Source organism: Grus americana, unplaced genomic scaffold (assembly GCF_028858705.1).
Source record: "Grus americana isolate bGruAme1 unplaced genomic scaffold, bGruAme1.mat H_52, whole genome shotgun sequence".
Lineage (NCBI taxonomy): Eukaryota > Metazoa > Chordata > Aves > Gruiformes > Gruidae > Grus > Grus americana.
The window spans coordinates 15157-29944 of record NW_026561374.1 but is presented as its reverse complement, the minus strand read 5'-3'; the positions used below and the strand labels follow the sequence as shown (position 1 = coordinate 29944).

At 43.5% G+C, this 14788-nt stretch overlaps 1 long non-coding RNA gene across 1 annotated transcript; it reads left to right on the top strand.

Moving 5' to 3' along the window:
• Window positions 1-574: 574 nt before the first annotated feature.
• Window positions 575-9786, top strand: LOC129200328 (uncharacterized). Its single transcript, XR_008574857.1, has 3 exons — window positions 575-712; window positions 3751-3852; window positions 9682-9786. It is a non-coding gene; the product is annotated as an uncharacterized LOC129200328 (long non-coding RNA).
• Window positions 9787-14788: the final 5002 nt, after the last annotated feature.

Below are 14788 nucleotides of genomic sequence, written 5' to 3'. Positions count from 1 at the left end.
TGCCAATGTTGCATTAAAATATTGCCTCAGAAGCAGTTTCGTAGACCCAGTGCAGGATAAGCTGATGAACAACCCCCTCTTTCTCCGTTCCTCATATCTTCTCCAATGATATTTCCACCCATTTCCTCTGTCTATTGCCAGTGGCTTGAGCAAGGTTGGTTCAAATGAATTTAAAGCAGGGATAAATATTGTCAATTCAAATCACAGCTTTCCAGTCTGTCCCCAGGGCAGGCATCCCTTGCTGAAGCAGGTCATATTCCCTCTCTAGATGAGAAGAATGAGGTGAGGGGATGGCACGGAAAAGGCAGGAAAGGGAGAAAACAAGTAAGCAAGCAAACGATTCACAGAGCAAGGAAGACATTCAAGCTTTTGCGTTTCTTTTCTCATTGTAGTTTATTCCAAATCCTGCCACAGCCTTCCTGGAGCAGGGGGAAGGGCATCGGCTGATTTGCATCTTGTGTTACTGCTGACAGTAGGAGGTCTTAATTGGGGCACCAAAGAGCAGGTGTATGTGAACGTTAATCTTCCCTTTCACCTGTCACTCATGCAATGAATATGATCTCTCCCTCTCATTAGCAGCCCTCTGTCACATGCCGGGGAGCTTTGGAAGGGTCCCTCTGAAACTTGTTGGGATTGATTTTGCTGCCTGTGCTGGGTTATTACTGCCAAACCCTGGACAACCGCTCCCAAGGAACACATCCGTCCGGTGGAGGTATGGAAAAGCACTGCCTAATAGCCTCAAATCATGTGTGCCTTGTGGAAAAATGAACAGTAATTCCTATATCAGCCTTATGATAAACAGATAGAGACTGGCTCATTTTGAAAATAACACATCGTGTGCTTGAGTGTTACAGAGATGACCTTAGGAGGAAAGTTAATTTAGCAAAGTTATTCAATTTGGTATTATCTCCAAATGTTGATTCCTGGAATCATTACTCACTCCATAGTCAGGCAAAACTTCCCTGGATTTCAAGGACTCCAGCTAGAGCCAAGAGGAAATTGGCCTGGGAGAGGATGAAATAGTAACTCCAGAATTTGAACCTCCATCTCTTGCAGTTCACCTATCACAGCAACTCAAGCCTAATCCGCTTGAGTGATGCAAAATATTAGGAAACAACTATGAGCAGCCAAGAGCAACTAAACCTGCTTTGTTTTGCTCTTCATGCACCGTGAACTCTTTGTCTTGTGAGGAACCTGCAGAAAGGACAATGATCTCTGTCTCCCAGCCAAGCACTCCTTGCAAAGAGAAGGAAAAAAAAAAAAAAAAGGAAAGTCATCTCACAAAGAGTTTATCTAAACTTTTTACATTCTTCTAGTGCTGCTCTGGAACAAGTTCCACTTTGGTTCATTCAGAGGTGAAATAAATAATTATCTTTGGGGGAAAAAATTCACATGGTTAAAAGTATTATATTCAGAGAGCTACGGTTTGTTGGCTGTGAGTGTGATCCAGGGGGATGAGCATCAGCTGCAGCCCATGTTCTGAGTCAGAGCAGAGTCCCATGGGAATCACAGCTGCTTCAAGGCCCTGGTGTTGGTAGATTTTCTTTAGGATGATGATGGTTGGCCTCTTCTTTTACTTTTATCGTTCTCATCGGTTGTTGGGAGGTGGCTTTCTTTATCATCAGATTCCTTCCAAAAGCAGTAATACTGTGATTCAATATAATGGAAACTGAGAAACAAATGGGACTGACACATTAATAATGTAATTCTAACTCATAATTTTTTTTTTTTTTTCTTGCTGAGATTGGGTGATGGCAAGAGACTTTTCTCTTTTCTTAGATTGGGAAAAAAAGCCCCCAGCAGCAGTAGCTAATTGTTTAGCCCGTTTCAGGATAAAATACCTCTGGAAGAGCACAGGGAGAAGCCCCAGCTTTCCCTCCAAGAGAGCACGTTTGGGAGCAACCTGCCTTGTTCAGGCAGTTCATCAGCGATGCAGAACCCTCCTGACTGCTAATATTGCTCCCAGACACCATCCCGCAAGGACCAGGCTGCTGGCAAACATGCTGTTAGAAGCTGTGGTGGTTTTGAAATTTTTGAACATTATTTCTTTTATAAGGAAGAGGTGCCATCCCCCAGCTACCCAATTAGATGCCACAAATTGCTGCTGCTTCTGCCTGGGGGTCTTTTCCCCAACCCATGCTGCAAGGGGAGACTGTACAGCCCTGTAGACAGGACAGGGGCTGGCAGTCAGGGTCAGGACCCATGTTTGCAGACCCACCATCACCTACTGCTGCTTAACTAGAGAAGATTCCTCAACAGCCACATCCTAAATTTAATTACACTCCTGATTTGCAAATGTGTTATTTGACTCAAACTTGCCAGGCCTAATCATGTGTAAAACTGAGGCTAATTATATCCCATAATGGTCCAATCTGCAATAGTGAGATGAAGTTAAGAGAAGGGAAGTGAGCTCTCTTTAGCTGTGCAATTGTCTTACCCAGGAGCTTGGAGCAGCTGGCACATGTCCTCTGTGCCTGCATCTTTCAGATCAGCTTGGGAAATACCAGAGACGCAAATAGGAACCCTCCTGCTTTCATGCTGGGCTTATCTATGGGGTCTGCTTTAAGGTCCATGTATGGTCTTTACTGCTACAAACTTACCTGCACTGGTAGAAGGACGCAGGAACCTGATGGCCATTTTCATATGTAATTTCAGTAGTCCAGTGATCATGTAAGAGCTACTGACCTTACAGAGGGCTGCAACAGCACTTTGTGATAAGTAGGTGAGGGTCAAAAACTGATGGTGCGACGTGCTCCTTAAAAGCCTATATGAAGGAAGTAAATATTTTCCATGAAAATTTTTGAAAGAAAGATTTTGTTTTTAAAATTTTTCAATTCGCTTTTCTCCAAGGACAAATGAAACTTCAAAATCAATCCTGAGTCAATACATTTATTTTTTAAACTCTTCTTTTTATTCTAAATTTTTGCATTCAGCTCTCCAGTAGAGGGAAACAAGGACCTTTACAAGAAGAACCAATATTCAGCCGAAGACAGGGGGACAAAAATTGCAAAGACAACCCTACTCTGACTGTAATTTCTCCATTGTGTAGTGGAAGACATTTTATCTTAAATTCACAACCTCCTTATTGACTGTCTTTTAGTGAATTTTAATAAGCATATCCTTTAATTCCTATGTTTATCTAGTGTCCTGTAATCAAGTAATTACCAAAATTATAAGGGACAATCATAGAACTGTAATGCCTAAGTGCAGGAGGAATAACATGATTGATTTTAAGCATAGCAATATTACAGATTTCATATGCCTGGCGAAGTGGGGCAAGGCAGTGCCAGAGTCAGTGAGCTACCTCATGTGCTTAGCAGTGAGCATGTGCTTAGCCATGTTCCTGGATGGGGAGTCGAAAATCTCTGTTATTCCAGTCTGCGAATGTGTTGTCTTGAAACGTACAAGCTGCAATTAAGAGCTATTGGATAATAACTATGCCATGAAAATGTCCTAAACTATTAAAGAGCTGAAGATGATAGTGTGCTTTTAATGTTTCACATAAACCATTTGGGATTTGAAGAACTTTCAGCGCTCATGAAGAAGTCAGAATATATGCTTGCTTGGGTTAAAGGGAAGGAAGAGAAAAAGCCCTGAATTAAATTTTTGAGCTCAACACCCTCCACTTTTCTACATGTTGCTCAATTCTAAACAGGGAAAATAAAATCAGCTTTGTTCGTGAGCATATGCTTTTGACATTTTTTCTTCTTGGAGCCTGTGAATTATTAATAAACTAATTTCTCTTTATAGTTCAATCTTTGGAGACTTAAAGTGCTCACTCAAATGCACTGAACAAGAGGAATGCTTCAGCTCCAATCAGCTCCTGTCTTCTTTGGAAACGCTGGCCTTGAGGTATCTTTGAGTCTTTGAAATCAATCTTTTATTCAACCGGGAATTTCTGATGGCTCGGAGGTCTAGTCTGTTAATTCTGCCTAATGCCCTGTTTAAGTTGGGGGCATTTCAATCAGCTGATTTTCTCCTTTTACTTTGCTAAGGGACTAAGAGCATCCCTCTCCCCCTTCACCACACCCCCCTGTTTCTTTGTCACCAAGTGGAAACAAAAATGTTTGTTGGGCTCAACAAGTAAGTGGGGGGTGGGATGATCTAGAAAATACCCAGGGTGGCACCTAGGTGAGGTCTCGCTGAGTTTTTCAAAGCCAATTTAATACAGCTTGATCTCTAGGATCCAGGAGTGCAGGTGTCGAAGGGATCCTTGTGCTCTGTCTTGCAGCCTTTCATCACTACTGCTTCAACCAAGGGTTTCTCATGCTGCTGGCATCAGTAGCACTACTACAATTAAGCCAGAGGAGAAGGTGGAATCAGGGAAAGAAGGGGCCAGGGCAAAGCCCCAAAGTCCTGTGCACGCCAGCCGTTCAGGATTGTGAACAGCCTGCAGTAACTAACTGGGCTGTCCAATTTTGTCTGCTGTCCTCTGGATAATTTGGACCAAGATGTGAACCATAGGATAAGCATGCAACGTCTTCCATAAAGCGCTAACATGAACAAGAAATTACAAGATTAGGAGCCTTTGCTAATGAATTGTGATTTCCTCTTCAGCAGAGCCTGGGCTGAGCACTGAACAAACTCATTTCACTTGTGATCCTGTGTGCATGTGAAACAAAAGCTCTCAAGGATAAAGCAACATTGTTTGGTCCTTCCCTTCTCATGGTTCTAAAAAAACCCCGAAATGACTGAAAAAGGTCCACATGAAATTTAAAAATAGGCTGAGGGTTACAAGTCACTGAGCTCCATGTGGTCAAATAAAACCAACAACAACAACAAAAAAACCCAGTGCTAAATTAAGCTGTACAACAGAATTTCATTTACCAGAAACATTTAGCTGTAGAAAACCACATTAAGGCAGTGACCTCATTAAGAAAAATGTCCTATGCAGAGGTGGCTTCCTAGTTAACATTTGGGGGGGAAAAAATCTGACTCCTGAAAGAAACTAAAGAAATGGTTAAAAAAAAAAATCTGGGTTTTTCTCATGTCTGATGTATTTCTCTTCCTTAGCCCTCATTACTGAAGCTATTTGCATGAAAACTGTAGGCCAGACTCTCACTGTCCTTTATGCTGGAGTAAATCTGGAGTAGCTGCACCAGGTGACCCAGAGCTCTATGCTGGCTCTGAGCTCTGGTCACGCAAACTCATAGCATGAGCAGTGGTGGTGGTAGCACAGAGGGACAGAGCAGTGTTTTCTGTGCCTGATTTATTTTCCAGTGCTCTCTGAGGCCTCAGCAGCTCTGTGAGGCTGGGAAAACACATCCAAACCTGGGAACGGGAAAGGTTTTTCTTTGCTGGTGCACAGGGGGATTCCCAGTGAGGGACACAAGCGGTTTGGTTCCAACCTCCCATTCAAGTCGATGGGAGCTGTGCACCTCAGCCCACGAAGATCTTTGGGAAATTCCAGCCATGAAGGTTAATTATAAGCCTTTAATTAATCAGACATTCACTGTGGGCTGAAGTGGTCTGGCTGGCTGAGCACCAGCCTGGGAGCCAGGAGGTGCTTAATTAACGCTGCCGGCTCCCGGCAGCAGGGGAGCGGCGTGACTCTGGGGCAGCTGCAGGGCTCCTGCGAAGGGCAGGCGATACCGGGCGGGTTGTACCGGGCGGGTGGTACCGGGCGGGTGCTGGAGATGCTGCAGGGCCAGGGTTGAGTGTTGGGCTGGGGAGAGCGGTTTGTGCCATCGGTCTGGTTCAGTCTGCGGCTGGGCTCCACCGGGCTCCCCAGAGGTGAACAGGAGATAACATTTAGTGGGAGAACAGGTTGTAAAATGGGTAAAAACTTGAGGGTTTTATTATACCTTATGAACTTAAAAATTGGAATAAATTGGCAGTGGGAATTAAAAATCCAAACTGGTTAGCTTACTTTGCGAAGCTTTTAAAAAGAGCCTTCTTAACTTAAAATTGCCTAAAAATTGAGGTAGCAATAATTACTGAACTACACAACAGTATATCATCTGTTGGTTTTCCCTGGCCAGTTAAACTAACTAACGCGTGGCTGATGCTCCAGAGGTACCTGCAGCAGGGAGGGATTTGGCTCTCTGTCTGCAGAATATGGCCTGAGAGAAATTCTGGACATCCTCAAACCAATGGCAAAGTATCATTGACTTCAGGGGATCTGGGATTTCTCTCAAATACTATTATTAACAACGTTTCAATACTCTTTAACTTAATAAAAACAAAATGGCAGCACTAGAGAGACATGCTGATGAGAGAGGATAAAAGGCCATTTCGTTTCTCCCCAAATCACAGGAACTCTATTTTTTTTTTCTTCAAACATATGCTGCATTTCTTAGTAAGAGGGAAAAAATATGACGTGGGAGAAAATAACTTTCAGTTGATGCGCTGAAACATTTTTAACTATCAAAATGATGGAAGCCGCATCCCTGAGAAAATCAGTGAGGACTCCTAAAACAATATGAGGCCAACAGAAAAAAAGAAAACAAATATCCCCATTCCTGGAGGATGCCTGTTTCTTTAAGCAGCTGTTTCTTGTCTCTGAGGTAACAAAGTTGTCATGTGATGCATCTGTTACCATGGCAATAATCTGTAATTGTGCAGAAAATCCACCAAAGTAGCGTGCAACTCCTTAGTGAATTGGACGGAGAGAAAAATCACCCCTGTGCAAGCCTTGAATTGATGATGTTGTGAAACTGCATTGGCCAAGTCAGCCCAGTTTCACCTCCAATGAATTTCCTGTATTTATTTGCTCTGGTTCTGGTGTCTAGTGTTTGCTCGGTCTTTAAATATCCTCCTTGCTCGCGCACTCGCGGCTGGTAAATGGTTTGCATCTTCATGTGCGCTCCCACCCTCCCGTGTCACATTAAGGACATTTTATATGAAGTAAATGAACTGGGCACTCCTACCGTTTTGGCCAAAGGTGCGAGAACCGTAACTATTGAGCCATTCTTTCCAAACACAGGTGGTAAAATGGCATTAAATATTGTGCCCTGCTACAATTGCAATGGGAAGGGGGGTCCTGTGTTTGTTTTATCTTATGGTTCCAAAGGGGCAGCCCTCAACATCTACATTGTCTCTGACTCTTCATCAGGATGAGTCGTTCCACCAGTACCTTGGGAACAGCTCCCACACACATTCATGTGCATGCAATACTTTTATTTATATATTATATATAAATTTAAATAAATCTTCTGCTAGCAGGCCAAGTTCAGTATCCCTTAAAACTAACTGAAAATAGAAACACAGAAGGATGAGAAGATGAAATCTGCAAAACTTTCTTCCCTGCATTAGTCATAAAATAAACTGCTGGAATTTGCAAAGAAAATCCTTGAGTATTTTGAGTCATCTGCTCATGATATCATTGGGCTAAAAGTGCTTGCTACTATCCAAATCAAAACGCCAGAGAAATCTCATGAGAATATGCCTCGTGGGCAAATCCCAAAAGGAGAACATCTGGATTTAAGATGCCATTGCCCTGTACTTAACCCTAAGCCACTGAGAAAAATGACTATTCTCCTGCTCTCACTCCCTCTATGTTATTAGTAAATATTTATACTATACAAGCACCCAAAGGCCTGAAATGAGAGTAGACTTCCATCTTCAGGCTTGTGCAGGCCTAACAGAGAGAGGAACCGCCCTCTGCTCTGAAGAGCTTGCTCGTTATTTATTTTTCCTTTTAGCTACAGTGCGATAAGCTGCCCCATGCCCAGCAACCGAATGTGATTTCAGGTTATTGGCCATTAGATGACATCCTCAATTCTTCCACAGGAAAAAAAAGAAAAAAAAAAGGTGTTTTGTTCAGTGGTGTTAGTTCAACTGAGGCAGCTTAGAATCAGTGAAAACTCTTTTAAATTGTGGCCACACCAGCAGTGCCACCCTTAGCTTTGTCTATCTGGGCTCTAATGTAACCCATTTAGCCCAAGTTAATAACATAAAACTGCTTTGTCTTCCCTTGTAGTGTAGAAGGTGTTAATTAGACTGATGTGGATGATTTAATACTGCATCACACAGAAATTGAATCCTAAAGCCAGACCGTCTCACAGCCCAGAATTTGCAGTGAGTAGATTGGAGTTTCCCCCACCCGTGCAAGCCCCTGCCTGCTCTTTAAGGCCAACATGAGTGCCTCGTCTGCAGAAGTGGGACTGTACCTGAGGTTGGAAAGACCTTAAAGAAAGTAATTTGCTCTCTGGCATGTTTCCTGCCAGCTGAACCCAACCCCACTGAGTGGGCAACCTGAGATCTGCCTTCTTCCAGCCAATTTGAAAGAGGGATTCTGACATCTTGGCTGTGGGAGCCTCACCAGATCATAACCTGAGCCTCCTGCAACTGTTTCTGAAAGGCAGAGGTATGACCCCAGTGTAAAACAGAAGGAGCTTCCAAACAGCCATGAGACCTTTGTTTCATGTAGGGAGTTTGTCTCTAGACTTCTTTGCTTGATGGTTTCTGATGAAATGGAAACAACCCAGTAACACCTTGGATGAACTTCCCCATTGCTGAAGATGTCCAGCATCTGTGCACTCCTCAACACATCTGACAAAGGGAAAACATAATTAACATAATTAATTGAAGTAGGGCCTGGGCTGGGCTTCCTCACTTTTTTTAACAAGGACCCAATCAGGTTGAGGGCTGTGCACCTGAGATACTTGAGCTTATAAAGGTTTTGGGAGGAGGAGAAGAAGGGAGGTGGTTTCTTTGGTTGTGAAGCTTTGTTTCTGGCTAGATGTTGAGAGCTGCCTGAGAGTTATCCATCCCTGTTGTCACTAAATTCTTCTTTCCTTAGGGAAGCTGCAGAAAAGGTAAGGGGGTGGTGTGTTTAAGTGCTGGATTTGGGAGTTCTCCAAGGGAAAGGGTTGGCTTGGGGCAGCATAGGGCTGGGTCTTTCTGAGCTCAGCCCTGTAATGGTTTGCTCTGCCATGAGGGTCTGCTGCTCCTCTCCCATCTCTTTGCAACTTTCCTGCTGGACATGCTGAGACTTTTCACTTTTGGAAAGAGCCCCCCTGAGATGACTCACTGTGCTCCCCCAGCACTGTGAGATAGGAAAGCTGGTGTGGCCACTGTGGGAAGTCAGGAAGCAGCAGCCAAAGCACAGCTATTCTGAAATAAGTGCTTAGGAATGCTCTGACCTCTTGCCTCACTGAAGCACCATTTTTCCCCCCTCTTTTTTTCAGAGAGCACATTAAAAGAGCTGTTTGTACATAGCTTTAATCTGTGTGCACACATTCACAGATTCAGCCTGGGTGGGGGGAGAGGAAAAGGGATCACAGCTTTGCCAGTTGTAGGCGTTCAGGGCTCTAGACAGCTGTGACAAACTGCAGCCTTTTTACTACCTTAAAAACCATAATGGACCACTTTTGTAATTTTAGCTGTAAATGCACTTCTGCTGTATCACAGGACAGTGCTTGAGTATGAGAAAAGAGAAAGAAATACAAGAAGTGCAGAAATAATGTGGTGACAGGCCAAAGAACAGAGCTTATAACACACCCACAGAGTGTTTCCTGTGAAAACAATATTCTCCCGGTTCTGTCTGAGATGCTCTTGCTTACCTGCTTTAAGGAGTAATTTCTCAGAGCGATATTTTAGATGTTCAGCTCTTGTAAACTCTTCGGTTTAATACATTGCAACTTTTCAGCTTGCTGAGTTTGAGTCACTGAATTACAATTGCACCCGCCACCACAGTCATCAATATTACTGTTAACTTCCCATCTCCTCTCAACCCAGGCTCTACCTAATGATTGCAACCTGTGATCCCAGTTCGTGCTGCATAAATGACTAAAGAAGCTCGTGGATCTCAGTTTTTCCATGATTTGGACAAAGCAAATAAATAAGGTGAGTGGTATGTGTGTAAAAGTGACCTTAGGTGAAGCCTCATGAAGTAGCAGAAGTCCTTGTGGTATGTGGTCATGACCTGAAAAGAAAGATGAAGTCTGTGATGGTGTCTTGAGTATGGACCTGAGGGAGGGATTGCACTGAGGAAGGGTGTCTGCTGGTGTGCTGCTGTATAGTGAGAGCAGCAGCTCTGAGGTTCTGCACAGGCTGCAGCGATTGCTGGATCTAGCTGGGAAGGAATCGTCTCCTGGATGAAGTTACCAGGCTTGATGTCATTAGGGATGAGGCATGCAATATAGTTCATGGGGTAGTGCCTCCTAATGAGGTCTCACCCACTGAATCCCCCCCTTGACTGGGGCTTTAAGTTGTTGCTGGTACTCAATCAATCTCTCGTTGCAATCACAACCCACTGGTGGTGGCCATAGCAGTGCTGATGGCATACCATGGGGTGGGGCGCAGGCCCTGCGGGGTGCAAAAACTTGAGTGAGGGATACGATAGTTCCTTCTAGTCTCAAAGTCTGTGAAATGGAAATCAAAGGCAGAATTGATTCAAACAAGAAGCTGAGTTGTGGCTGCGTTGTGGTTTATGTTGTTGCTTGATGGTCAGTGAGGCAGGCTGCGTGGTGGGAAAAGGCTTGGGAAGGGCTTCATTAGCATGTATGCTGGCAGCTAAACTCTCTGGAAATCTGTGCAGCAAAAAAGGTGGTGGTGTTAGGGGGAGCCTGAAAGGCCAAACCTGAGCTTTGGAAGGCCTTGGTGTTTGGGTAAAGCCAACTGGGGATGCACTGAATAGAGTTGGGATATGGGATCAGAGAAAACTTTAAGGCTGTTTAAATCTTTTAACAGAAATCTCAAGGAGCAACAGCTATAAACAGAAACATTTCACTCTAAGTCAATAAAACTGATCCAGTTTTTGTTCAAAAAGACCTGCCTTCAATCCATTAAAGCTAACAGCTCAAATTCCTTTAGGGAGCCAGCTACACAGGCTTGTCTTTCCATAGGGCTTACTGGCAGATTGCACCAGTTACCTTCCGTGCCTTGTTGGAGGGGATACTGGCTCTTCAGGCACGTATTCCTGGTGCAAGTCCTCCTAAAAGTGTTTGGATCTGCATGCAATCTGAATGGTGGTGGCTAAAGTAGTCCATATGGCTCCACATCAGGAGAACGTGGGGCTGGATGTCCTGGGAAGTCATCTCATCCCCTGTGCTGGACGCTCGTTCTCCTCCAAAGGCTGAGCAACTTGCTGGGTTACAGATGTAACTGAGCATTACGTCTGTCCTTGCTGGGCTTGCCATGCACTGCTGGCTGGGAGAGCAGGGAAAGACAGAGCTGCAAAGGATGGGGAGAGGGAATATATGTCTTCTTTCCCAATCTATAGATGTGGATGCCTCCAGAAATCTCTACCTTCCCCCCCTTCCCTTTCTTCCCAAGCCCTGAGGTTTGAGCATAATGTTTTTATATTGCCTCAGAAATCAATCTGTTGGGTAACCTGACTGAGAATAAGTAATGCAGCTACATACTTCTGAATAGTTATATGTGCACGATCTGTTTGTACGATATGCTCCAGTCTTCCTAACATCTGGTTTGAGCCAGTTGCTATCAGCCCCTTGGTTTTATAAGCACTAAATTTACTCAGTTTTTAATGCAGGGGAAAAAAAAAAAAACCAGCCCAAAGAGCATAACATTTACAAGCATTTTTTGTGGGAGTGGAGACAGGAGGCCAAGTTCTGCTCTCAGACAGAGTCCAGCCTTTGCATTTTTGGGTGGGCCTCTGAAACCATATTTTTTCCTTAAGATGCCTCCTTTTCAGCCAAACTAAACTGATTCCTGTCAACTATTATCACTCCAGTATGAATGGGTTTGGCATAGAGACTCGAGGGAGGGTCAGCAAGATGGCTTTTTGGGATGCTCTTCAAATACTAACTGAACTGTTATACATGTAGTGTGCATGTGTGCCATGGCTTCTGGGAAAGGGGAGACAGGGATGGGGTGCTTTCACGTTTCTGGTGGCCTAGCCTGCCTCTTTTCTCGCCTGGTGTCCATTGAGTGCTGCGTTCAGTGCAGCTAAGGGGAGATAACTGGTGACTATGGCAGCAGGCTGCAGCATCCCAGGGCCCCTCCCCAGGTGGCTTTTTCAAGTGCAGCCCTGATCATGTAAGCGAAGACCTTTATGCTCCAAAGCCACCTGCTCAGGATCAGCAGAGACAACTAAGGGTGGGTTTTTATTGAGCACATATGACAGTGGATGATCGAAAAGGACAAGGCAGCCTGACAAACTCACTGAAACCTCTCCTTAAGAAAACCAAGCATCTACCAAACCACTGTGGCCGAGCCAGTTGCTGACACAAGCAGCAAACCCATCAATAGTGAGATACACCAAAACACTTCAACCCTTGGAAAACCCAAACCCACATTATCCACATGCAGTTTACAAGAGGGTTGACCATCTGTTGGCTTGCTGTTGTAGCCAAATTACCTTTTTACTATCATGTTATCCTTTATCTTCTCATCCCAGTTTTGTGTTCACCCTCTTCTGTGCTAAAACTTTTGAGGGAAGAGAACGGTCCTTACATAATTTGAATAACTGTCCTGAATAACGGGAATCAGATTGTTAAGACCAGTGAAATCTTTAGCAATGCTAATTCTAATAAAAATACCATGTACTGGTGGTGCTGTTTGCTCTGCGAGGGGAACAGAAGTGCATTTAGGGGAGAAAAGGAGGTAGCAAACCAGAAATTACTCATACTTTAAGTCACTGAAGGGTTGCAATTCACATATGGATGAAATTTGTCTCTGGAATAACATAATGTAGTTATAAGTGGAATAAATCTGGTCCACTAATTCTTTTTCTGCCTGTTTTGTTTTTGAAAGACTAACTATCTTCACTTTACATATGCACATAAAACATGGGTAGCTGAAACAGGTGTAGGATTTACTGGATTTTTGGCCAAGCCTCACTTTCTGGAAAAGATCAGAGTGAATGGACATGTCCACTTGTAGAGGTCCTGCCTGCTCCTGAACTGTGACTGGTAATGGTATGGCACTAATTCAGATCCTGCAGAATTGCATATAGGTTTCCACAGTTATTTTTCTGTTGTTACCAAACACTCAAAGTAAGGCTACGCTGTGGTCATATAGACAGGAAAATTACATCATGCTTAAAACCACTAATCCAAAAGCTTTGGAATCTGAAAGACAAACTGTATTCTAATTAGGAACTAAAAACAATGACATTTGAAATGGAGAAATTTCTGGGATTATTATTATTTTTAAATCTTCCCCTGGCTTCCCTTTCAGCCAAAACTGTGACAAGTGCATTGGAGCTGATAATAAACATACACCTCTGAGGTCACGGCTAGGATTTTTAATTTAAATAAATAAATAAGGATGAATTTTCTGGTCTCCAGGGATCCAGCACTCGGGAATATGCAGCGCAGAGTCTGCTGTGCAGGGTCAGTGTGGAAGATGGTGTTTTTTGTTGGGTTTTTTTTTGCTATTTAGCATAGCTGGTTTTTTCCATTATTTGAAAATACAAACCAGTCTTATTCTATACTTCCCCCTCCCTTCAGGGTTGGTAGGTGGTAATGACAGGCTTTGGGATGGTGACGCTTTGTAGGGATTATTCACTGCGTGGGAAAACCCAGAATTACTCACAGCAGCCACACTGTTTTAGGAGGTCAGCAGATGTGACCAACTTATCCTGCTATGGATGACAAGAGCTGGCTAGAGAAATGTTGAAGAAACCATATTCCACCAGCTGTTGGGGTTCTGCATGTCTCAGTGCTGCTGCACCTTCTGGAAATGAGTCAACTTTGTTTTGGGGGAAAAACAGGGTGGAGAAATTTCACCAATGTTAAAACTGACTTATGGACACAAAAAAAGAAAAAAAACCTATTTCTTAATCTGAAACAAATTTTCTCTTAAACTTCTTAGCATTTTGGGGGAGCTAATTGGAAATTGATTGCAACAGAAATGAAATATTTTAATTAATCCAAAAAAGCTGCTTTTATTTTCTCCTTAGAAACTTCCTTTGCAGAAAACTGAATTTTGGGGGAAGAGGATGGTGTAGTTATTTTCAAGACAGCAACACTTTGAACTCCTAATTATAAATTCTTTGAGAAAGGCACCTCCCATCTTTAAGCCAGGTCACCTCATTTCCTAGTTGAGTCAGTCATTGCTCAAATGCAACAAAGCCTGCAATCACCTTCCCCCCCTCCCCAAAATGAGGTACCCATAATTCCCAAAAATGCATTGCAGAAGCTGGTGTCTACAGAGACACTTGAACCAATGCTGTATGTCGTCCCCACTCAAGAAATTCTGTTTGAGTGACCCCCTTTCCCCCCCGCCCCCCTCCGTGATCACTCACATTGCAGGCTAGGCAAATGGGCTCTCCATCTCTATCCTCTGCCCCGGCTCACTTTACCGCTATCCCCAGCTGGAGAAAAATATAATGAGAATAGTTATAGAGGTTGTTGCAAGGAATCACCTACTATCATGCACCTGCCAACAGGGTGGATTAACTGTCTGGTTCTTTTAGGAACAGAATAAATCCTGACATATTTTGAAAATGCATCCTCACTTGCTTCTGAATTTCTGTTCTGCCTGGTTTCATCTCAGTCATAGCTGGTTTTCTAAAAGTGCCACTATTCTTATTGAATTTGCACCTTGCAAGCACCTGCAGGCTTATTGTTTGGCGTGGACTGTTCTTTATTGATTTGTTTTTTTTCTTTTTCTTTTGTGTTCTGTTTTGTTTTATAACATTTCATGGTGTAGACAGCAACTTTACGGGTACTGGGCTAGCCTACTAATTGGTTTCACGTCTCTCTCTGAGCGTGGATTTAGCAGGGTCTTTGCTGGTTCTTGCTTATTTCTTTTTCCCACAGAAACGAAAGCAAGAAGCAGCTCGATAATGTTATATTACCATTCATTACTTGCTACGACTGCCTCTGTGCAGACCACCAAAATTATTTAGTTGCTGAGAGAGGGTAGATGGCATGAG